Genomic DNA, 22,272 nt, shown 5'->3' on the forward strand with positions numbered 1-22,272 from the left:
CTGTATGTTCCATATTCTACCTTTTTTCTTTCTTTTTTTTTCTCAAGCACCTTTATTGAATTATCACTTGTGACATAAGCAAATTTACATTTATATAAAAGCAATCACACTATATTAACATAAAGATTATACTTCACATATATTGGTATATATCATATAATGTAAGCAACATTACATACATTATTCAGTTTATGCCTTTTTTTTTAAAACAAGAAACATCTTTATTAAACCATCACTTACTACACAGGCAGTCATACAGTTACATAAATGAAAACAAACCACAACAACACAATCCTAGTTGCAAGCATTTTATCACAAACCATACTGATACACTCCCAGCTGCAAATATTATAAGTCACTAATCTACCCAATCTTTCTCACTCAGACATTACGTAGCTCATTTAAGTCCTTCATTCCTCCCTTGTATGTATTCTACCATTTTTCTTTTTTTTTTTAAATATTTTTATTCATTTCCAAAAACAAGAAAACATGAATGCAGGTTATTTATGACAATGAAGTATTTACAAATTATTTAAAAAGGTAGGCTAAAACCTCTAAACAGATATCAAACATTAAAACCAAAATAAAGTATTTACAAGGGTGTCTATTGTTGACATATAATTGACTTTCTATACAATTGTTTCCTGATTATAATCTGCTGCAGTCATTATTCTCCAGTATTTCAGTTACTTTTTGCCATGCTATGTATAATGATGTAGTTCTTTCAGTTCTTCCTTTAATATAGTGTTCATTTCCAATTGCGATACTGCTGACACCATATTCATGAATTGCTTAAAAGTTGGAAAAGCTTTGGATTTCCAGTTTGATGTAATGTTCTTCCTTGCAATAGCTAGGAGAGTCCATAAGATTACATATTTTGTTCTTGGCACACAGTCAGGTACAGGTGCATTAAACAAAATAATAGATTTGGAAATCTGGAATTTATCATTGAATACCATTTGCAGAAAATAATTTATTTTATCCCAATATGGTTTAATCAAATGGCATTCGTAGAACATATGTTGCCAGTCTGCTTTTATTGGTAAATCACATCTCCAGCAGCCAATATTTTTCTTAAACATAAGTTCCATTTTATGAGGGGTTACATAAGATCTGTGTATGAATTGCCATGTAAAAAGTCTCCAATGTAATGAAAGTGATGTCTGCTTTGGAGAGAGAAGAATTAGTTTTTTATCTCTGTCATTTGGCACATGTCCATTAAATGATCTATAATAATTCCATATTTTGTCATTATTATGCATTTTTATTTTTTTGTTTGTTTTATAAATAGATGATAAATATCCCTTTCCAGTAATGGGTTGATTCGTTAGTAATATTATATGTTCTATAAGGTTAGGAACATTTTGTCTTATTGATGGTTGCATTGTTTCTTGTTTGCTTAATATATACTGTCTTAATTCTTGTACATGCAACCACGAACTATCTTCCATATTTAATTTCTGTTTAATCTGGTCTATTGTCAGAGGTTTTCCAGAGTTTAGCAATTGATGCCAATATATTAATCCCTTTTCTTTAAGCATGTTGACTACTTCCATATTAAATGTTATTATATTACCTTGTGTGTACGCTACTGGATATAAAAGAAATGACCATGCTTTAATATCAGGATTGCTATTAATAAGATTTTGGAAAATTTTTAATGTATAAGTAATGTATTTGGAAGTTATATTTTTATTCTTATGTATCATCATATATTCCTTCATCAGCCATAGAAAGTTGTTTGGTATGAAATCTGTATACTTTTTTGCTACTACAAATCCTGATTTTAACCAGATTCTCTCATGAACTAGCTTCCATTTTGATGTATATTTTGTATTTAGCCATAATGATATTGTTTTAATAATGGATGAATGCAAATATATTTCTATGTCTGGTAAACCTATGCCATCTATATCCCAATCATCTAGATGATACTTCATAGCTATCCTTGTTTTTTTTGGATACCATAGGAATCTTACCATTAAATCATTTAATTGTTTTAGGTGCAATTTAGCTGGTGGCAAAGAACAAGCTTGTATAACATAAAGAATTTTTGGAAATATGATCATTTTAATTATATAAAGCCTTTCTTCCATTGAAAAGAAGAATTTATTCCATCTTTGTATTAGATTTTTAATATTATTTAAGGTCTCTTTATAATTTGTTTCAGTTGTAGTATCTAGGTTGTTATTTATTATAATTCCCAAGTATTTAATTATATTATCGGTAGAGATATATTTATGGTATTTTTTATTTAGATCTTTTTTATTAGTATTTATAAGCAATACATTTGTTTTGTTCTCATTAAATTTAAGACTTGAAAAGTTTTGAAAGTTTTGAATTGAGTCCCATAATGCTTTTAAACTGCTATTATTATTTTTAAGGTAATTAAAATATCATCAGCAAAAGTTGAATTTTAAGCTCTAGGCTGTTGTCTAGTTGTATTCCTTCAATATTTTTATCCATACGTATATTATTTGCTAAGGGTTCAATGACTAGCAAACAATAACGGAGAAAGAGGGCAGCCTTGTTTTGTGCCCTTAGTTATTTTAATAGATTTAGACAGACAAGATCCCAGTTTTATATAAGCCAATGATTTTTCATATAATGATTTTATTAACAAAGTGAAGTTGTTTGAGAAGCCATATTCTTCTAAAACTAACCACAGATAATCCCAGTTCACTGAATCAAATGCGCTATTTATGTCTAAGCTAATAACATTCATTTTGTTTTTTGTGACATTTATATAATCAATTAAGGAAAGAATTCTTTTAATGTTGTCATAAGTGTTCCTATCTTTTATAAAACCTGTTTGATCCTCCTCTATCAAAAGTGGTAGTAATTGTTTTATTCGAGCAGCATGTATTGCTATAAAAATGTTATAATCTATATTAAGAAGTGAAATGGGTCTGTATGATGAATATTCACTGGGATCTTTATTTTGTTTCAGAATTGGTGATATTAATGTGTACTTCCAAGAAGGAGGAATGTCTTTACCATTTTTAACTGATGTAAAGACATTCAATAACAACAGCAAAGCCTCATTTGATAGTAATTTAAACATTTCTGGGGTGATATTATCTATACCTGGACCTTTGTTTAATTTTAGCTTATTTACTTCAGCTTTAAGTTCTGTCATTGTTATTTGTTTATCTATTAGTTGTACCTGCTCCTCTAATAACCTAACTTTAACATTGTTTTTGAGAAAAGCTTTCAATGCTGAATGTGTTTCTGTTTTCTCATTTTGATTATTAAGTTTATGAAAAAATAGCCTAAAAGCTTCTAGTATTCCTTCTAAATCAGATACTTTCTTTTGGTTTCTATATTATGTATTTCCTTAATTTGATTTGTTTTAATAATCTTTTAGTCCTATTTGCTATTCTTCGTTGGTTTTAGGGTTCATTGAATAGTAACATAGTTTAATTTTTTCTAAGTTGATCATTGTTTTGTGGTGTAGCGTCTCTGAGTATTTTTTATTAGTATCTTCTAGTTCTTTTATTAAGTTGGTGTTTCCATTTTGAATATCAAGCTTTAAATTATCTACTTTTGACTGTAATTCCATTAATTCCTTATTCCACTGTTTTTGTTTATTTTTATACTATCCCACCGCTCTTCCATATAGGTATGCTTTCAATGCATCCCATATATATATATTTCAGATACATCTTTTGTAAGATTGATATCTAGGAATGTTTGTGTCTCTTTAATATATAATTCCTTAAAATCTTTGAGATTTGTTATGTAAGATGGTATTCTTGTTGCTGATATCCTTCTCTTGAAACATAAGTCTATCTCAAATGTTATGGTGTTATGGTCCGAAAATGGACATGAAATTGTCTTGACTTTATTTAATTTAGAGGTTAAATCCTTTGTTATGTATACTCTATCTATTCTAGAGTATGCATTATGTCTATGGGAAAAATGTGTAAAGAATAGTGAATCTGGGATAGCATACTCATTTATGTTAACTATATTAAAAGTTTCAACAAACTCAGATAACAACTTTGTTAAAGGTGATCTCTTACGTGTAGTTTTAGTATTTGTGTCAGTTTCTTTTATAATGCAATTGAAATCTCCAGCTATGATTAAATTGCCTTTGGTATATTGTGCAATGTCTTCTAAGTGTTGGTATTCTACCATTTTTCTAATCCCTCTTTGTTCCTTCTTTATTTTTATTGCAGTCACAATTTGTTTAAGTTCAAGCACTGATCCATATGGACCAATTTCAGGCTCAACTTAGAGGAAAGGCAAAATCTAAGAAACAATTAAATAACATTTGATGTAATTACAGTATAACAAGTGATTGTAGTTAACAATTGTAGGGTAAAACAACACATAAAACAGTGAAATGAATAACAACATAAACCACAGTAGTAACAGCTTCCGTGTACAACAATAATGAAATGAAATATGTAAATGCACACAGTACCATCAAATACTGTATTAGAAATGGGAAAATAGGTATGTGTGAGAGGTGTAGAAAAAGGAATTTGGAGGTGGGATGGGTTCAAGGGTATGAAGTGAAGGAGAGTGGGTGCGAAAAACTAAAAAACAGGGTGGTGTTTTCTGTAAAATGTCTTAAGGATTATTATAAGAGAGGTGATACAGGACAGGTAGAGACAGTGTTTTGGTTGTAAGGAATTAAGTTACATGACCACTACTGAGACATTTGCAAAAGGCTCGTCTTTAAAGTTCCTTCAGGTGAGGATATCATTGTAGGTCTCTGATTTTGCCAGTAGGCCGCACTTGCTGTCCCGGCTGTATTAGAGACATTTAATTTCTATACCGCCAGCCTTTGACCACTACTGAGACATTTGCGAAAGGCTTGTATCATTGTAGGTGTCTGATTTTGCCAGTAGGCCGCACTTGCTGTCCCGGCTGTATTAGAGACATTTAATTTCTATACCACCAGCCTTTGACCACTACTGAGACATTTGCGAAAGGCTTGTATCATTGTAGGTGTCTGATTTTGCCAGTAGGCCGCACTTGCTGTCCCGGCTGTATTAGAGACATTTAATTTCTATACCACCAGCCTTCTGTTGTCTGTAATGAGCTGCTTTTGCAACTGACAACATTGTCAGCTTTTTACTGCATGATGCTTTTCTATGCTGAGTTACGGGAGATCCATCATTCAGTGAAATATGTGTCCGGGAACACATTCTGCTAATTCTCAAATCTCAACATCTTCAAGTTCTGGAATGTTCTTTAAATGTGTTGGCTCTACTATGAGACTGCTGTTGTGCAAGTATTTTTTTTTCACCCTTAGAAGGTGTTTTTTTTATTTTCCATTGGTTGTGCAGTCAGAGTTAGTATATACAAAAAAGGGAGGTGTGAAAAATGCTTTGAAAGTTACAATGCCTGGGTGTAATTACTCCAGGTCTTTTCGGTTTCTAATACCTTGACGGATATGTACCCCATTCCTAAGTCAGAGTATAATTAAAGTGCATGAAATTGATATTGTTTCAGTCTTTGAAGTTATCCAAAATAGCTCTATGCAGCACCCACAAAATGCTCAGAACTGACTCCTTCTGCAGTTCATATCATATGGAGTTACATACATTGGTAGCATGTCTAAATATGAATGTAAAGTCTTTTTATTAGACACATTGCTCCTACTACTATTGGAACTGTCTGGGTATCTTTCTTCCACATTGCTCTCATTTCTGCTTGCAAGTCCTGGTATTTTATGATTTTGTGTCTCTCTGTACATAAGATACTGTTATCAATGGGTATTGTTGCAGTTTCAGTGATCAGTGCTACTTTTGTCTTTATTTTCTTGGCCTACTATATTGGTTTTCTCACATCTCTTTTTTCTACTGTTAGTAATGTCTGATCCCATGTGATATAAACTTCAGCATTCTCCGTAATGCTTTATGGGTCATGTTTTCAATGCTTACAACTACCTCAATACTGTAGTTTTTGCACAATCCCCAGTGTAACAGTCTTGCTACATTATAGTTTCTTTCAGTATACAGGCCCTCTGCCATGTGTCTGTCACACCCAGCAACAATAAGTGCGACTGTTTCCAGTTCTTTTTTACAGAACCTGTGCTTGTCTGTTTCTCCCACATATTCAATGAATTTTATAAGCCAACATGTACATAGTGCACCATTCTGGGCCAGCATTATTAACCTTTCATCTTTCGGTTTCAATTCACGTCTCCTTAACAATTCCTGTGTCAAATCCTGATCAGCATGAGGTTATTCCACAAGATGTCTGTACTTGTTACAATATTTATGACTTTTACAGCTTTATTTCCTTCTTATCTGATCTTTCTTTTGTTTTTTGGCACATTTACTTGTCTGATTTTTGTCTACTTCTGGTTTGATTTCCATTCCTGCTTGACACTGATATGCTTTTTATTATTATTTATCATTTGTTTACAGGGAAAGTCCAACTTGTAATGAGCCAATTTTCAGCAGAGGCCCAGGGAGAAACACTGCAGATACATGTCTTTGTAACATGGGAGGAAACTGGAGTACCCAAAGGAAACCCGCACAAATGCAGGGAGGACATGCAGACTCCACACAAAAGGCACCCCAGCTGAGAATCGAACTGGAGAACCTCTTGCTGCGAGGCAACAATGCAAACCACTGCACCACTGCGCCATCCTTTTGCTAATCTAAGCAGAAAAGTTATCATAGACTTTTACTGTGTTTGGATCTGATGAGGTCAGGATATGTGTATGCAGTCCCATAACTGTAGCTCTATACATGTGATCAATTTCGAGGAGGTCCACCCTTCCTTAGGAACGAGGAATATATAATCTTGGCATGCACCAATTTTTATATACAGTATCATTTGATAAGCATAAAGCATCTTTCTTGTTTTCCTGTATGACTGATCCAATACCTTTTGGGGCCCATTAATAACCCCACAACTATAAGTTAGAATAGGAAAAGCAAATTGGTTTATAGCTTGGACTTTATTTCTAGATTCCAAAGTGGTTTTCAGTATTACTTCTAGTCTTCTAAAGTATTCCTTACTGAGTTTTCTTTGTATTTGTTCATATTTTATTGCTGATCTTTCATTAATTCCCAATATTTATACACTTCCTCTTGCTCAAGATCCTTTATATCTCATCCCTGTCCCAGGTTGATATTTTCTTGGTGCTGCAGCTTGCCTGCTTTAAATATTGATTTTCCACATTTATCAAGGCCAAAAGACATTACTATATCATATGACTGTTTAGTGACTTGCAGTTGCCCTTTTCAGCTTATCTAATGAACTTTACAGTTTTAAGTTGTCCACAAAAAAGATGAGAAGTCTTTAAACAGTGTTGTTTTCTTTGAGTTAGATTGCAACCATGGGATAATCTGTTAAGTGAACAGTTTAATGGGTGAAGGGCAAGATAAAACAGCATCAGTGACAAAGATTCACCCTGAAATATCCATCTCTAAATTTATATCTGAGGAACAGTACTTTGCCCTTTGTCATGGCTTATCTGCAAAGTGGTTTGCAATTGTTTCATAGTTGCTGTAATGTAATTGATCAGTGTAGGGTCTATCTAATACATCTGTAAGCATTCCCTTATCCATGAATGTGGGGTGCTGTCATTTGTTTTTTTTTTTGTAATCTATTCATGCCATACATAGAGTCTTCACCTTTTTACAATTCTCTATTATGGTTTTATTTAGCAACAAATGATCCTTTGTTCCATATAACTTTCTTTTGTTATCCTTTGTTCTCTTGCCATAACTGAGCTCTTTTTCTAAATGACTACAAACACTGTCTACATCATTTCAAGCACTTAGCTTGCATATCACTGGAAGTCAAGTTATCAGTCTATAGTTTATAGGATGGCGTGCAGGTTTACTCTTATGGAGGAATATCATTTTTGCTATTGTTAACCAGGCTGGTGTCTATTCAGGACGCACTTATAGGTAACTCTTACTTAGAGCTAAATCTTTGTGTAAGGATACTAATACTTTTAGTCAAATGTTAAGTACTGGTTCTGGGCTTGAGGTTTCTCAGTTACGAGCTTTTTTTAATTTGTTTCAATTTTTCTGGCCATTACTTCATCCCATTTCATATCATCTACATTTGAACACCTTACTGTTTCTTTAAAATTTTCTATTCATTCAGCAACTTTGTTATGCTCCACATGGTCTTTATAAATATTTCACCAAAATGTGGCTATTTCTACTTTTTTGGCCATTTTCTGTTTATTTTGCTTTGTTTCTCAGTTCTCTATAAAACTTTTTCAGTACATTAATGAATTGCTTATTTTGTACTTTTCATTTATATTTATATGCATATCTTCTAACTATTTTTTCTACCTGTATTAATATCTTTAGTTTATTATTTGCAATAGTGTATGATAGATCCTGGTCTGTTTTGATACTGTGCATAGCTTTTATCATGTCTATTTTTCTAAGTATTTTTTGACCTGTTCCCCCTTCTACACTCTTCTAACAGTGACACTTTGTGTCTTAAATGCTTTATAATTTTCTCTATTTGATGCTTTCATGGTGGCATTTTGTTCCTTCCCTTCATTTCCCATACTGATCAATGTTTTTGTGGTAAGACTTTATCTGATATTAATTTAGCTGCACAGTAATATAGCTTATTTATTTCTGTTATATTGCATGAATTTCTCTTAATAGTCCTGATTACTTTGTCTGTTTTACCCAACTTTTAACATTTTGGGTATTATTACTTTCTGTAATCTGTTTCCTTCATTGATCTTAATATGTCTATCCATTTCTGTTAAATCTATCATCTCTTCCCTTAGACCATTTTCTTCTAGACTGAGTGCACATTATTTGCTCTCAGTTTCCTGCAGGCATTCTAAAGAATGTTCTAGAACATCTTCCTATGACATAGCCTCTTCATCTGCTCCTCCTTCATATGGGAATGCATGGGCCCATCACTCAATAACACTGGTTGCAGCAAAGTTGCCACTGAAGGCTTCAGATCATCACAATGTGGCAGGTCTTTAGATGCCTCCCGCTCCATCTGTTTCTCCTTAATTTGAGGGCTCATTGCTCATCATGCTATGACATTGATTTTGCTACACTAAATCCTTTACTTTGCAGTAATACATAACTTCATTTTCTATTTCTTCAACTTCTCTATTACTAATTCTCAAAATGTTTCATATTTGCATGGGTTTGCATGTATTTCTCTTCAAATATCTTTGGTGCTGCTTTTTATACTGATTAGTTTTGCTTTCTCCTTTGCATAAATATTGCCCAGATTACCAGATCTTTTTTCTTTCCCATGTCCATGCTTCCTCTTCAGATACCTCCCCTTCACCTACTGCTCCTTAATCTGGGAACTCATTGCTCCATCATGCTGCAGCATTGCCCATGTTGGATTTTCTACACTAAATCCTTAATTTTGCAGATCACCAATGAATTCTGTTTCAATTTGTTTACCTTCTACCTTACTAATCCTCTGTTTTACATTCTCCCTTTGTTTTCTTATTTTTGTATTGTGAAATTGTTCATGTCTGGCTACCTTTGTATGTATTTCTCTTTAAATATCTTTGGAGCTGCATTTTCATATACTGATTAGTTTGGTTTTCTCCTTTGTATAAATATTGTACCATATCAGATCTCTTTTTCCTTTTCTTCCCCATACCCTTATTTAATTTTATATCTTTCAAAAATCTCTGGGGTTTGTTCTTTAGATTTTTGCACTTCTACTTCTGTTCCTTTTTCTTGTTTAAGTGTTTTTTATTTCCATTAAGCCTGACTCAATCAGTTTGCTGTTAGAATGTATGCTTTGGTGGATCACACTGGATGTTAATCACTTATACACAGACTTCCTCTACCTTGGATAACCTCAAAATTCTCAAATATTAATTCATTTTGAAAGTATTATTTGAAATGTATTCATATCAATACTCATACCAAAATATGCTGCATGATTATAATTTAGTGCTTTTTCAAACTTTAGTCTAGTTGTAATAGACAAATTAACATTAAGAGCATATGTGAAACAAAGCATTGTTAGACTCTACCTATGAAGCCTCTTACAAGAAGAAATTCAGTGCACTTATTATATATGTGGGATAGTCAGGTGTCCTATCCAGGACTAGTTATTTGACTTTACTCCTACTAGGATAGGCATTTGCTCTTCTTCAGCCATGATCATGATAATGTGGTTATTAGAAAATAACTAAAAACATTTATATTAAGTTTTATGGGTTTTATTACATGAAAAATGGATATTGTTCTAATAGCTGTACAGGTCTGGGAGACACTGATGCTTGGGGAATACATTTGAAACTACAAAATGTTAGATAACGTTATATTTGATTTACTAATCACTATTGTGAAATTGTTTATTTGGCATGCTAAATATCAGTTTGTTCCATATCGCTCAGGTATTTAATTAGATGAGTTAGTTATGTCCATGAAGGATAGATAAACATCAGCACATAAAAACATAAGCATATATTTTGTTGGGAAAAGTGAAATGATTTAACATACTTATGTTTAACTTTATTTTCTATACATATTATTGTTATTTGTTTGCTGTTGTTTACTTTTGTACATAAAGCATACCAGGATTCTTAGTAATTATTTCCCTTTCTAGTACTATTTTTGTCTGTTTTTATATGTATGTATTTGATTTCTGATATATAGTAAATGAAGTCTTTTGTTGGACGAAAACGCAGACTAAATAAAGCGTTCATTATTCGTGGTTCACTGGACTTGTTTACTGGACTGGTTTGCAATTTCAAAATCTCCTAATCCTTTTGGCTTCTTTTTTCGTGGTTTTGGTTTGGAGTGGAAGTTGGCCGTTTGTATTCTTTTTTTTGTATTTATGGTAATAGACATTCTAACAAAATCAGGTGGAGGTGTTATGATAGGGAATAAAGATAGTTGTGTAATTATTACATGTTCAATGATGTGACAATAAAGACGACCCTGGAGCATATAACAATTGTTGGAGTGTATAGGCCACCAAGATCAAGTGCCGATGACCTAGAGTAATTCATTCATTTCTTGCATGAAACACAAAAGGGAAGAATAATAGTGGCTGAGCACTTAAATTTCTGGAAACAGAGTGGAATGATATTGATTCAACACCATTAGTAAGGAAATTATTCACAACATATGTTCAGGAACAACAGTTGCTTCAGATTGTAAAAAGAAAACTATCAGGGAATGGAACATATTGGACATTGTTAGTGTATATCAAGTTTTACCACTGTTGATGTGCAGTGATCATGGCGTTATTAAGTTAATTTGTTGCTAAATAGCTGCCAAACTGAAATCTGAACCAATGCACAGAAGAGTGATAATAGATTATATGAAAACAAAACAGTCACTATGTAAAACTAATTAAAGTGATATGTTTAATGGAAAAATTACAGATGAAATGTGGAATGTTTTGAAAGAGAAAGTGTTCAAATGCAAAAAATAAAAAAAAATGTTTAATGTCAGGATCTAGGCATACAAAGTCAGGAGGATATATTTCCATGAGAACAAGATACTCGATTAAAGTGAAAGACAAAATATATAAGAAATGGAAAAGAGGTTAAACTACAACTTTGAACACTGAAATAAACAAGCTGGACAAACTAAGCATGGTGTGAGACAAGATCAAGAAGAATTTTAAGAAAGTTTAAATATTGAGCATAATGGGAAACCATTTTATAGATAATGAGATGTGTGAGGAGTAAAGATATGCAAATTGATAAGCTGTGTGCACATTCTAAAATGTATTCTCAGACACAATAGATTATATATAAATTTAAAAAATCTTATGCAAAGTAGTTTGGTTCCACAAAGTGGGTGATAAGATATCCAAATGACACCCATGTAACATCAGATACTGAAACCAAATTAGATTATATTGGAAAAGAACTATGTAAACTGGATCCAAATGAAGTTCAGAGGGGAGACATAATTAATAATAGTGACCTGAGAGCACTTCAGCAAGAACTTACAGTACCATTATATCTATTATTTACTAGGTCATATAAATATGGGGAGATTCCTCATGATTGGAGACATGCATGTATTAAACCCGTCTTTAAGGGAAAGGGGAGTAAGACAAACCCAGAGTCATACAGACCCTTAAGTCTACTTTCATGTAGTGGAAAAATAATTTAGAAGGTAATATTGCATAAGTTATTGTGAGAAATGGAAAAGTTGGGACTTGAAACCATATATCAGCGTGCATATGTTGAAAATAGATCTATTACCACCTGTAGCATGATGTTCTATAACAATACAATAATAGCTGTGACTGAAAAGTTGTACTGTGCTGTCATTTATATGGCTTTTTACTTCAGCATTTGATAGGGTTATACATAAAACACTGATCAATAAATTAGTACAACTAGGTATTGATGTACTCTTGATAAGATGGATATCTGCATGGCTTACAAATAGGACATGGAAAGTATCATACAGCCATTGGAAAGGTGAAATCCTTGGTTACAGTCAAGGTATTCCACAGGGTTCTGTCCTAGTCCCTAACTTGTTTAGATTGTATCTTTTAGATCTATCTTTTTCATCTGAAGTGTTTGACTGTCTGTATGCAGATGACCTGAAATTGGGTAAACTGATTACATGTGTTACAAATAGGTCATGTCTGCAAAAGAACTTGACTAAATTGACCATTTGGGTACTGGAGAATAATATGCTCATAAACACATCAAAAACTAAGCATATGAGATTTGGGAGACATAAATTTAAAGGTGGATATTTATTACAGCACACAGTGATTGAAATTGTAGATTCAGTTAAGGACCTGGGTACATGGGTATATCCAGCTTTGAGTTTTTCTTATCCAATCAACCAATTGGTTAATGATAGTTATAGAGCTATAGGTTGTATAAAAAGATATATAAAGTCTAAGAAATCAGAAATGATGACATCAATATTTGTTAGTTACATTAGACCCAGACTTGAGTATGGAATAGCAATATGGAAACCTTATAAGAAAATAAACATGAGTAAACTGGAAAGAGTATATAGCAAGGACATCCATGGATATCAAAATTTATGTTATTATGAAAGACTGAAATATCTGAACTTGTACAGTGTCTCATACAGATATTTAAGAGAAGACCTTATTCAGGATATAGGGCATTTAGGGACAACTACTTATGGGGTTATCAAGAATTAGTATGGAATCTTCAGACAACCTATGTAAAAGATTATGTAACAATGAAAAGTGTGCTAATTGGATCTCTGATAGAACAGCTGATGTTTGGAATATACTATCAAATCACACTGAAGCAAGTAGCAGTTTAGATATTTGTAAGACCAGCCTGGTGACTTAATATGAGAACAAGTGTTTTGAAATATTGTCAGGCTAGAAGGGATTAATGCCCATGCTTAAAATATTTGTATGTATGTATAAGAGCATAACCTCAAGTGAAATTCACCATCAAAAAATATCCCCATCTAAAAGTATATACTTTAGACTTATTAGATGGAAGCCTTTACTTAGCCTCACCATCGCATATGTAGTCTGTATCAGGATTTACTGCAAGTGTTGATATCTAGTCAATTAACATGCCAGGAATCTCTTTTCTTAATACCTTGTATTCCGATGTGTTTGGTGGAAACTGACAGTTGACTCCTTTCTCATACAGGCAGGTTTTACATGAATATGACTATGTGTGGAACTGTTCTTGTATTCATCTATGAGTAATGCATTATGCAGCTTGCAGGTACAAATTTTAAGGGAAGGAGAACATGACTGATTATCTGGACTGTTTATACATTATTTGGGGTTGGGGTTGTCCACTGCCCATGTGGCAGCAACACAAGGGAGGTAACTTTGCGTGTGTGGAATGAGGTTGCATAGAGGTAATTTGTAGGACTCATATACAGGTGAGCTGGATAATGCAAATCTTGTAGTGTTTGAACTGGCCAGGTCTACATATATGCATACTAATAGACTGCAACAAGTTCACTGGAAGATTACAGGGCATGTTGTTACAGTGGAAGCACCAATTCTGAGATAAAATGCTGTCCCACAATCCTCAGTTTTCTTCTCTCCCCCTTAACTACCTCAGTACTATAACTAAACTATAACCACCCCCAGAGAAGACTTCCTCTTAAAATAATTCCATAATAGTTGCAGAAATGTAAGCAGCTCTCATACTGAACTTCTTATGTAAAATACAGTATCTTGTAAATTTTATAAGAAAATATTAACTTTCAACAGGAATTTCTGTAGAGAAATAAAAATAAGGAAAGTTAAAAGGTGCTGCTAAGACCATTATATGTGCAGTTGAAATCATATAATTTCCTTTGAAGTAAAAATGTTTCTGTCAAAAAAATCTCAGCTGCTAAGCATGCACAGGACACTGCCACATGGAACTTGTCTACCAACCTGGACCACTAGTGAAAGAAACTGTAAAAGTCTGTTTTAGACATCATTACAAAAAGACTTTCAAATGATTAATGTTACAGTTAAAGACCTTTCAAAGAAAATTAAAGACTTTAAAGTCACCAGCACCTGATAGATGAGATAAAATCCCTGGAAGCATTGTATCAAGTTAAGATATCAGATATAAAAGCCGCAGTGAATAAATTGGTTGCTAGAGCTCAGTAGGATGAAAGATATTTTTTCGTAAAACAAAACTAACATTTTCTGACAAAACATAGGACTCTGAAAAATAAATGAATAAGAAATAATATATTAATACAAGGGCTTCTGAAGGGAAAGGAGTAAAAGTACTGTGAACTTTCTTTCCAGACTGATTTGTGCAGTTTTTGCTTCTCCATAGGTGGTATCACTTAGCAGTGAAAGTATGTACATTGCTCCCTCACTGGAAAAAATATGATTCCCAGAAATGTACTGACTCCTATAATGAACAGAAAAGGTTTTCTATCCACTTGGGTTTCCTTATAGGTTGTAATTACCTCATCATCAAAAGTCATTTGTTTTATGTCAAAGGTGTTTTGTGAAAAAAGTCGTTTATGAAGGAAGTTTACATTGCAAGTCAGATATGATCTTTTCGCAGGGTAGAATATCTATTTAAAGATTGCTTTTCAGCCACACTTGTACCCTCTGATAAATTACCATTACATTATTGAGTTAAAGAAATTATTCTGGTGTAGCAGTAAAGAGCTATCACTGATGCTTTACTTTCTGTCCCACTTCAAGAGAATATAATGTGAAAAACAAAGCTTTCATTTAGAAATGCTTCCCTGAGGTCAACAATTTTGACTCTGACTCAAGTTTAGGGTAATGAATAAATATTTATTTGTTCTGAATGTTCACATTCCCTGCTTGTGCTACCGTCCAGTAATGTGTTTCCTCTTATTTATTTACTTTATTTTAAATTTGTTAACTGGGAAAGTCCGACTGGATACAAGATCCATTTTCAGCGGAGGCCGGGGAGAAAAGCTTAAAATGTACAAAAACAAGTGTAAATGCAATGAAATTATTACAGTGAGTTATCACAAAACTGAGATTTAATGATATGTACACACAGGTACATGCTTTTCTCACATACACACAGTAAAGGTTGGAAGCAAGTAGCTGAGAAAGAAATAGTTAAAGATTTCATCTGAAAAAGGAAAACACATATATTAATATGATTATCATACATGGTGTAGTGTTAATTTTAAATCTTTCCAGTAGGTGGGTGATGCACAGAATTTTAAATAGTTAGCATCAGAGTTTTAGTCTTGTAATGAGGTCCTCATTTATGAATAATGTTTATGAATTATCATTGCTTTAAACTACCAAAAGATAATATAAGATAATATATTATGCACCCTTTATTTCAGGTAAATTAGCATTCTACATCAGAATTTGTTTCTCAATGTATTAACAACATTGATGATACTTTTCAGCCACTGACAGAATACAACACTTTGCTCTCCTTCACTTGAACAATTTTATGTGGCAAACTACAAGACTGCAATGTTTTTACTAAATCTGCAAGGTATTATGTACATTTATTATTATTAATACTATTGAATGTTTTTGCAACATCACATTATGATTCTTCTTTCTCTTTTTTCACTTACCATACAGTCCAACACCTCCTTCACTGTGACTAACATTTAATTCCTCTTTCTTTATTTAACCTTATATGTACCTTCTCTTAATATGTCCTCTACAATTCTTTCATCCTTTTTGAATAATTTTCATAAATATTTTATAGCACATAGAGTGCTGTGATTACTCTTAAAAAGTGGCTAAATTACATCCTGGTTTAGCTCTACTACAGTGCGAGACCCAAGCTTAACAATGCCTAGACGGATGTGTACCAATTGTTAAGCACCCCCTAAGCAATGTTACCATTGAGTCTGCACTAAAAACATACAGCACTGACCAGAAAAGAGCAGCAGCAACAGAACATGAAACAGCTTAGTTTCAACTCCTGAGTCTGCTTGTTCTCGGCTTAAGTACAATAAGCACTTGGGTTACTACTCCTTCCCTTACACAGGGAATACATCAGATGACAACCACTTCTCCACTGCTTTATCAGCTTGTTGAGTGCTTAAGTACACTAAGCATTGGGTTACAACTCCTTCCCTTACATAGGGAATACATCAGATGACAACCACTTCTCCACTGCTTTATCAGCTTGTTGAGTGCTTAAGTACACTAAGCATTGGGTTACTACTCCTTCCCTTACACAGGGAATACATCAGATGACAACCACTTCTCCACTGCTTTATCAGCTTGTTGAGTGCTTAAGTACACTAAGCATTGGGTTACTACTCCTTCCCTTACACAGGGAATACATCAGAGGACAACCACTTCTCCACTGCTTTATCAGCTTGTTGAGTGCTTAAGTACACTAAGCATTGGGTTACAACACCTTCCCTTACATAGGGAATACATCAGATGTCAACCACTTCCCCACTGCTTTATCAGCTTTCAAAGCTGGTACAATGCATCTTTTTTTTTATTCTACTTTTTGATTAACTAGTAGCCTATGGAGAAGATAAATTTTCATACACTACAAATAATTATGATTGAATCTCTGATCGTAAAGAAGAATTACATATTCTCGATATGAATGTCAAGATTCACCTCTCAAGCTTTGCTCTTCAAGTGAATTTTGTGGCATCCATGTTGTGAACACATAATATGCTTGTTGTGATTGGTGACCTGATCATAATCCTCTATAAAATCTGTGTTCCCTAAAGTTATTAGCTCCCATTTTTATTTCCTATCTTTCTCTGTATACATTTCAGCATACCACTACAGATTTCTTCTTCTTTTGTTCCTTCTTTCATCCACTCATTCACAACTTTCAAAAACCCTTCCTTCTCACTCAGTCCTTTCCTTATAAAACTGATATCCTACCCTGTCTGGTCCACATGCAGAATCTTTCTTTCCTCATTTATTACTTCATCTAGCTCTTGTCTTAAAATATATTTCTCTATCACTTTAACTAACTCCTTTCTTATTTTTTCCACTTTCCAAAGTACTATTTTTCTAGAATTCTCTTCATATATCTTTCTTACTTTACCAATAACTTATTCTTGACAATACCTTGATTCTCCTTCCTCATCCTTCATTATATTTGTTTTCCTCTCATATTTAAATATAGGAAAACCGCCCAAAAAATAAAAAATGCCGCCAACACAAGTACGGCCACACTAAAACCAGAAGGACTTTATTAAATTAAACTAATACATCTTGTTTTAGTGTGGCCATATTTCTGTTGGTGGCATTTTTTTTTATTTTTTGTATTAGTTCCCCATGTTTCACAGCTTTTTTCCATAAAGGTTTTTGCTTTTCTTTTTTCTTTCAAAAAATCTGTCTAAATTAAAACATTTTTACTTTCACCTTTTCATCCTCATATGTGTTTCTTCCGTCCTCTTCAAAGTTTGTATTTCCTACCTCTAATATTTTCTCATGATTTTCCTTTTGGTTAATAAGTTTTTGTTTTTCCTTTTTGCTGTTTTTCTTTTTACTTGAGTACATACATTTTATATGTTTATTTATGTCCTGTTCACTAATAAGCTAAGTTTCTATAAAATGGCTTCATCCTAAAATGTTCATTCCACAATTCCTTTCCTTCCTTTTTCAAACATTCCATATTTGCCATATTTCCTGTTAATCTGTTTATACCATTTTCTCTGTTTTATCATTTCTTTAGTGTCTTCTATTACTGCCCATACTGCCTTTTGATCACAGTACATTGCTTCTTCACATCCACTTCTTCTTATTTGCTGAATATATTACATAATCTATTTTAGTACATAAACCCTCTGTTGTGTATGCAGAATGCCTTTCTTTCCCTCCCTGCTTTTAGTCTACCATTCTTTATTACTTCTTCATCGTATTTTACCAGTACTACAGTTCCTGAACAAACATCTCTCTCTGTTGCCCACACTACATTCCCCTCACATCATTTTGAAATCTTCCCTTTTCCTTGTCTTCATACATCCTATATCTAATAAGCAGATAATATCTGCATCAATTATTTTATAACATTCAGATGCAACCAGGATCACATCATTCTTTATACTATTTGCATTTAATGAAACCACCTTAATGTTAAGTTTTACATTTTTAGCATCTTTTTATCCCATTTTTTTGTTTTTCTTTTTCTTCTTACTCTGTCTCCTATAGACCTTGGCACCTCTCCTTCAGACCTTGAACTTTCCTCCCCTACTATTCTGTCTTTATCCATTTCAAGACAACACATGTATTTTCCATCAGAATTTTTTTCCTTCTTGCTGCCTTGTTTCTTGCTCTTCCATTTTTGTAGCTTCTTCCCATTGTGAGCGTATTATTTGTAAATTATCCTCAGCCCCCTCCATTATAATTTCTGTTCCTTGCTACATTGCCATTTGTTTACTTCTCCTTCATCTTGTTCCTGCTCCCATATATCTATTTTTCCTCCTCGCTGTTTTCACTATGTCTCATTTCTTTTGTTATTAATTTATAGTCAAACTAGAAATGGTTATCACTTCCACATATTTTACATCTAGATTTAGAATTCCTTCTTGAAAGACCATATTGTCCACATTGCTCACACCTCATTGTACCACAATTTTGTATTAAATATTTCCTCTCCCCACACCAAAATATACTTTGGGTTGTCCCCACTATTTTACATTTCTTTTCTATCATTTGTTATTATTGCATTTTAAACATATTGCAATCTATTCTGTTCTGTTTTCAGGGTTACCCATACCTCCCAAGCTCCTCTCTGTATTTTCTTTTGATCTAATACTTTTTCCAACTCATCTGCATTTTGATATACATTTGAAAAATATAGTTAATTTATGTCATTCTGAGCTGTGCTATCTTATTTTTATAACTTATGTTAAAGTTATGAAAAATATAATCATTCCATGGGCTCACAAAAAGTTTAAAGAGTTGAATCCTTGTCCACTATTGGCAGCTCCATCAGTGCCAGGACCAGGTGGTGAGAGAAAACAATGTAGTGTCTAGACTCTCACTGGGTCAGACATGCTATTTGGAGTCATAACCAGCCTATCTTTCATCCAGATGCCCTCCACCCTTTTATGTCATTGCCTTCCCTTGTTTATTGTCCAGCCCTCCCCATCATCATTGTCTTCTCTCTGTCTGATATCTCCTGATCATTTGTCCTTCCCTGTTAGTGTATCAGCATCTAACCTGTCAGGCCTGCGTATCTACTATGTTTGTACATTCGCCCCTGCTCTCTACCCAAACCCTCATCCCATTCCTTTAACTTCCCTTCCTTCTATCCCCATCTTACCTTCTTGGTGTATAGAAAATAGGCATCTGCCCTGCCAAAAATTGTATTACCCTTCCTTCCCTCCCCCCAGCTTTTTCATTCCTTAACTGTTTCCATTATGCATTTTCTTCTACTAACTCCCCACCTTTTTTTCCTACTGCCCTGTACTGTCATTTCCACTGTTACTCTGGGCAAAAAATAGATTTAACATGAGAAGTGAGTCCTATAAGGCTTAGAGTTGCCTTTATTGTGCTGCTTCATAAATGCACCGAGTCATGTTGATGTGCAAGCACATTCCTTGTTCACAGAGTTTTCCATCACATTATTCAGTCACCGTTGGGGGACACTTTCCCTCAGCACAGGCCCTGCTCTGTCTACACATGAATTTCTTAATTAACTGTTGTTTCCAAGTGGCTTTTTAATTTTGTTAATCATTATTCAGTTTAGAGCCATGCCATGTCCAGAAGGTAAACATTGGCTGACTTGTTATAATCGTGGAGACCATGTTTCTGAATCCTTGGGTGAAACTGCCAGTTAATGGCTTTTTTCTATTTTAACTTCAAACTGCTGTGGTTTGGTACCTCTTTAGCTGTCAAGCTCAACCCATGACATCAGACAGCTGTTCTGACAGCTGTCAGAAGAGGTGCTAACTACGGCATTTGTCAGTTACGAAAAACTCATTCAAACCATAGATATAGGGTCCTGCAATTTACAGAGAGGATAAAGACAGGAAAGAAGTCTCACAAAGGCATTATTTAGCTCTGCAAAGAGTTTTTGCTGTCAGTTCTTGTCTTTTGTCAGGTTTATGCAGAAATATCAATCTTATGTTTCTGTGGTTTGAACTATGATATTAAAGCACTTGCATCAGCCATTTTCTAGTGTAATTTAACCAACCTGCGGCAATCATGACAGATATAAAGAAAGCATTTTAACTTATTATGGTATGTAATCAGTATTAGTTGTAACATCTTTGATTTTAAATATTTTTACCCTGTACTCTTCCATCAATTAGCATCTATCTAAACTTTGTGCTGTTACAGGGAGAATTTGTAGTTTTTATAAATGCACAGCAGACAGGAAGCTTTTGATTGCTCCAACTTCTCTCTTACTATGACAGCTACAGACACAGTGTATATTGCATATCATTATTATGCATATACATCCTATTGCATTTTATTATGTGTACATATCTTATTGTATTGATACTTTTATTTTATTATTTTATCGTACAAATTATATGTTTTTTTTTAACGTTATGGTTACAGCACCTAACAGGTTATTCTCCAACAGGACCTGATCTACCAAGGACATCAAAGTGTCATGAAAGATGCTTCTCAAAAGTATATATAATGGATCATCTTGATATTCGGTGGTAGAGTCAGTGAAATTAATTAGATAATGATACATCCATGAGTAAAAGTCTAACAAAATTCTGCAACAGTAAGACAGACTTCTAGGGTCAGGTCCAAAGGATATCTTTGAGAATGGCAGGCAGGTGGCTCATCCCAAGTGAAGCTGTAGCTTTCCATAATGCAAAGAACTCTCATTTCTAGTTCAAGAGATTCAGCATTGATCCAAGCATTAAATTCATCCAGAACTATGCATCTGGGGTGATCGTGCACTGTTTCACTGAGGAAGTCCATAGATGAGGTAGTTAACTTGGGTCATTTCAATCTGTAGTAAACAGTCAGCAAACACAGTTCTGACATTACCTTGTCTAGGTCTCTGAATAACAGAACGATTTGGTAAAATGGAAGTTACAATATGGAATCCAAACTTCATGTCTCATGATAAATGCCATGTCATCACAAAAGAGCAGGTTCTACAAAGTACCTTGCTTCATTTGGACCTAGAGTTAAATAACAAAGTCCTAGGCAAGACCAGAGTAGGCAGGTCCTGCCTAAGGATCAAAGATGTTGATGTGACTACCAAGGTACCTCACAGAGACTTTGTGACCCTGTCCCCATGGTGTTTCTCCCTGTGGTTGCATCTGGCTACCCTAACCAATAAAAGGCCATTCAAATCAGTTGGTATGAAGCCTGGCCCCACACCAATTAGTCCTGAGAAACTAGGATGATAGCAGAATAAGTCAACAGCAGGAAAAGCCATGAGCAATCATGTGGGCAGAGAGTACCCGGAAGATCCCGAGTGCAGAACAGTGTAGTGATATCATAATACAAAGAGGCACTAAAATCTGAAACTAGTGGCAAAAATCTGTGCCTGTAAAATTTAAATAATAATAAAGATAAAGAAAATGTTAAGCAAAAACTGCATGCTGCAAAAAGCACTAGAAACTAATAAAGTGCCTAAAATCAAGGATAATCCAAAGCACATTAATATCATTTTAACTAATTCACTATATTCAAAAAAATATTACATTATACAGATGGCGTGGACATCACAAGGTCTGTTTTTTCCACAGAGACTAACAAATCCAAACTCTAATATGGTCTGTGCATACTGTCTACCTGACTTGGGGCTAAACATTTAACAGTAAAGGTAAACAAAAATAAAGCCATTCTCATTGATACCTTAGGCAGGGCCTCCTTTGTTGAACCTGAAATGAGCATTTTGCTATTCTAAAGACAGCACCTTGGAGTACTACTGGGCATTTCATTCTTCTTTAGTACTCACATAGGTATTATTGTAAA

Source organism: Protopterus annectens, chromosome 15.part0 (assembly GCF_019279795.1).
Source record: "Protopterus annectens isolate FY-2018-M chromosome 15.part0, PAN1.0, whole genome shotgun sequence".
In the NCBI taxonomy this organism is placed as follows: domain Eukaryota; kingdom Metazoa; phylum Chordata; order Ceratodontiformes; family Protopteridae; genus Protopterus; species Protopterus annectens.